Source organism: Carassius auratus, chromosome 8 (genome assembly GCF_003368295.1).
Source record: "Carassius auratus strain Wakin chromosome 8, ASM336829v1, whole genome shotgun sequence".
NCBI lineage: Eukaryota > Metazoa > Chordata > Actinopteri > Cypriniformes > Cyprinidae > Carassius > Carassius auratus.
Genome location: NC_039250.1, coordinates 15,170,507 through 15,175,823, shown reverse-complemented (window position 1 = coordinate 15,175,823; position 5,317 = coordinate 15,170,507).

The following is a 5,317-nucleotide window of genomic DNA, read 5'->3' as shown; positions in this document are numbered from 1 at the left end:
TTTTCTGCCAATTTCAAATTTTTACAACAGTATGTCAGTTTTCCAGTCTGTAATTCAAAATCTTGCATTTCAAACTCTCAGTATTTGTTGTAGAACTGAAACGTTGGTGTGAAACAGTTCAACTCCTCTAATGGTTTACTCACTGAAGTTTTAAATATGGTTTTATCACCAACACATGAAAGCTACCTTCAGTTGTTTTGCTATAGCTACATGTTGCCTTTATGTGTGTTTATAAATTCATGAGGAATATCTTTAGATATTAATAATGGATTATAGAGAGTTTTTAATAAGAAGAATCTGCTCTAAATAATGCAGTCCATTGGTCTACAATCTAAGTGTCACAATATGTTGTAAAATAAGAGCACAAAGAAGATAAATGAAAGCAAACAGTCTTCTAATAAATCCACAGAAGGCAGGTACATGTAATCCACAAGAGACCTCTACAATACCGGAGAAGGGAACACAGGACAGACTAGAACTTAAATAAGGAGGCACATGAGGATAATTAATGAGACACAGGTGAATCAAATGATGAAATCATGAGGGATGAAAACACAACAAAACAGTCCAAAGGTGTGACACTAAGCAATAAAGTCACATACATGCTGCATCCATATTCTATTTTCATATGGGCCCGGGAATACAAAAAACTTGGTCACTATCATTAAGATCACAAATAAAATGTGTAATATCATTGTGTAAAAAAGGACTTAAAGTTGTTGGTACTTTAACAAGTGTTAAGTCCAGTTGGAAGTTAATACTTATTTGTAGCATACATAACTAAGAGAGTTATCCTGTTAGAACTGGAAAGAGCTGAAACATTATGGAAAACAATCACAGACGTGAATTTTGATGCAGCTTTGGACTGTTTGTTTTTAATATAAGAGACAAAAATTAAAAAATTTAAAAAAGAATGTGTTACTCCCAGCAGCCCTGCTGAAATGGGTGTTATTTTTCAGCAGAAATGTTATTTTATTTATTTGGAAAGCGGTGGACTGTTGAGATATTTTCCCTGTTTTTTTGCTCTCATTGCCCATGAGTAATCGGAATCCTATCAAAAGTTATCACTGCTCTAAGCATTGGGAAAATACTTATGAAAAGACTGTTGTCAACAATAGCAGTCCCCGAGGACATGTGCTCTGCCATAAAACTAAAATCATTTGTTAGGATAATTCTTTTATTCTCTTGTGCACCACATATTTCTAATACAAAACATTATTTCACTCATTCTGTAAATTAATTTGTGTTTCTGGATAGCTTTTTAAAAAGTGAAATTACATTGAATCTGTAGCGATAAATATTATGCAATTGCGTTTTATTGCACCCAATACTTCAAAATTATTATTGCATCAATTTTAGCTTTTTCACACATACAATTCTATCACTAAAGACTAATTTCCTGTGCAAGGTCAGAATGCTTGTACAATATTCGACAAAAACACTAATCATTTGTTTCCTGTTCTGGCCCTTTTCCTGTCCAGACCCAGCATGAGGAAACAACCCAGTAACCTGAACCCATAACATGCATTACATGTATTATTCTAACTAATGCCTTTAAGAGTCACTCAGAAAAAGGCCTGATGACATCACCCAATGCCCCAGGTGATGCTGATATAAGCCACAAAAGGCGGAGGCCTTTAAGTAAATAAAACCCTTCATCTGGCCCACTGTGTTTTCAAATGACACACATGGGCAACTATTTTCTTATAGCTTTTATTTATTTTCATGTGTGTGATCCATTGCTCAGTTGAATTTTGTGGGTGGGCATTCTTATTTTTATACACGGATGGCTAGCTGTCATTTGTTACGCTAGTGAATATTTCTTCAGGAAGGTGTATTTGTACAAGTTTTTACACATAGCTTAAAGTGTTAACTACTGAATAATAACAGCAATATTGCCCAGGAAAAAAGATAGAGTTCTATGAGTAGTTTGTGGCTTTTCATCAAAATTCGAACAGTAAACAATTTATGAAACATGAAAAAGGTCAGTATGATTAATACTGTTGTTGCAATATGTCTTTTACAGTCACATAGGATGCATTTATTTGATAAAAAAATTAAATAGTGATACTTTAAAATATAATTACAATTTTAAAGAACTCTTCTTACTTGAATATATTTTAAAATGTTGAATTTTCAGCATCATTACTTCAGTCTTAAAGGTCACATGATCCTTCAGAAATCATTCTAAGATGCTGCTCAAGAAACATTTCTTATTATTATCGATGTTGAAAACAGTTGTGCTGCTTCTTATTTTTTGGAATATATATATATATATATATATATATATATATATATATATATATATATATATATATATATATATATATATATATATATATTTTTTTTTTTTTTTTTTTTTTTCTTATCCATAAATTTAAAAATTCTACTGAACAGCCTGTATATGAAACATAACATTACAGAACTTTTTTTTAGAAATATCTTTACTGCCACTTTTGATCATTTTATATATCCTTGCTGAATAAAAGTCCTAATAAAAGCCTATTACTTAAAAAAAAATCATAACATTTAAAGCATCTGATAGCTTGACCCGTTTTTGAATATATGCTAGTATGATTTAATTGCATATACTGAGATTTTGTAACAGTTTACAACTTCCTTGCAGTAACTCCCTGTGTGATAACCAATTTCCCCAACATTTTAATAAATATACAATCTGATCCACAGGTCAAAAATGCTGAGAAAACCAAATACACATTTATTGAATAAATTAACCAAACCACCCTCCGTAAACTCGGTCAGAAATAGGGTGTGATATAACATTTCTCTCTCTGACATGCTGAGATATGCTGGGAGTGATATAACAGGATTTGGTGCATTATGGATTCAAGAGAAGATTCAGTCAGGCATCTGAAAAATCCTCTGTTTAATGTGAGAATGATAAATTGGCCACAGATGTTTGAGTGGGATACGCTGGGATGAGCGATATACTTGAGAACAGGTGATGCCATGTTGTGAAATCAGATCTCCCTGCATCTCTGATGCTTGTGGCTCATATTGAAACTGATTGTTACACCTCGCTCTGCAAATGACTTTGAAGCCGATGAGATTCAGATGCCAATAATGCAAACAAGGGGTGAGAAGGAAACTGTGCTATCACCCGGAACTGAGTCTGGGAAGACTGATGTTTGTGAGCGTTAGAGTCTGGAGAGAGTTGATAAGGAAAGAATAGCCAAAAATGAATGCCGTTTACTCACACTCTCTTTTCAGTTCTATATGACTTTCTTCCTTCTGGAGAGCACAAAAGGAGAAATTTTGAAAACTGTACCGGTCGCTCTTTGGCATGAGATTTTAATGTGCACACACTTTATTGTTATGTTAACAATCTCCTTGGTTTTCCTTGAAGCTAAATAAAATGCAAAACTCTAGAAACACATCTAGAAATGTGCATATTAAAATTAAAACATAAAAATACATAATTTACATGATTTTATCTTTAAATATATTTCTATAGTATTTTGCATTATTTTTTAAAGTAGATAATTAAATAAAAAGACTGTTTTAAATTAAATGAGAAAAACAGATTTTCTTTAAATGCATTCAGATAAAAATATAATAAAACAAACTACACTATATAATGTGTTGTATTGAGAGATAGAGGTTTATATTCATTATTTTATTTATTTATTATTATTTAAGCTTCAAAAGAACACACCATAAGTATCATGCATATCAAGATTTTTGCACTATTGCACTGAAAATATTCAACTGATATGCAGACTGATAATTTCATGAAATCAGACATTGCTCTTTCCCGCAGAAACTCATGAATGCAACAAAAATAACTTATTTTATTTATTTTGTCCAAGACTTACATTTTGATATGTTTCTTCCACAAAGCTATATTGTATGATTTTGGAAGAATTGGTAAAAATCACTCAGTCATATGAATGATTTTTATGATACTGTTTATTGAAGGTGGATGGATTATTCCTTTAACAATCATATAAAAAGCCCCCCAAAAAAATGATATAAAAACAATGCTATTGATACAGCTTGTCCAACTCCTTTGCAAACATATAAAGCTCTGAAATTGTCTGTTTGGCTCCCACCTCTCCTCCAGCAGCCGAGGCGGACAGCAGTATCTGCATGAGCTGGGTAGAAAGATAAAGAGGCAATATAAAAATGGATTTACTGGTGTCTTCCACAGAGCAGATGTTGGCAGAGCACGACTCCATTTGACTTGTAATATTCAAGCGGGAAGACAAGGATCTAGTGCAAATTCCTAGACGCTCATTCCATGGAATTGTCTGTTGGGTTTTTATGAAGGAAATAGCAGCATCTCTGAATCCAGCAGCACCGGAGAGTTATTTAGACAGTGGATACATAGGCCTTCAGTTTGTCTTTATGAGGGGGCAAAGCCATGGAAGAGCCAGAAAGTGAAGTTATTCTTTTGATATATCTGTTTTTTATTACTTATGGGCTGCCAATAGTAGTAAATATGATTTTTTTTTTTTTTTAAAGGAGCAACTGCCCGAGGTTGCTTGGAAGATGAATGTGAACAAGGGTAAACTTACAACAATGTGACAACTTGAAATATGTGCTGTTCCTATGCTGTTTATAAACAGGAACAGCATAGGAACAGCTGTTTATGCTGTTTTTATTGTAAAATGCTTCTTTCCTAATAAACCTTGCATGTAGCAGGGCCTGTATTTAGTGAACCAAAGGATGATAAATATGCAATATGAATTTCTGAATGTGAGAGAAATGGAAATGATCTGGCTGTGTCTGTTCTTTCATGTGTGCATTGTTAGTAAATCACTCACAGAATTTTCTCCTCCCATCAGAGCTTTTATCGAATTGTACTCTAACTCTAATTTGCCCTGTTTAGTAAATCTGGGCCATTAACTTTAAAATTGTAGTTTTTCACCATCATCTAGCATGTATTTCCACTTCCCTTCCAATTACATAAATTGAACTGAAACTGAAAATATGGCCAATGGAAACACGTAACTATTGCAAACACTACCATGTATCGCTAACATAAGTTTTACGCTCACATGAGGTGTTTTTTTTTAGGAAATTCGAAAAACTAATTAAACCAAGGTTTTATATATATATATTTTTGGACTTACAGGTCACTTGGTGTACACAAAAGTAATATGACTTTGTAGTTGCATAACATTGGTCACTAGAAATGCTTTCATTTCACAATCGACATTTATAAAATATTGCAAAAAGTTTTGCGCAACCCTGTCATGAGTATCTCTTTAAAAACTCAAATTTCCAGTTAAGTCAACGTTAAAAATGTTTTCAGTATAGGCCTATTCTTGACTCTATTGATTAGAACTTGAAA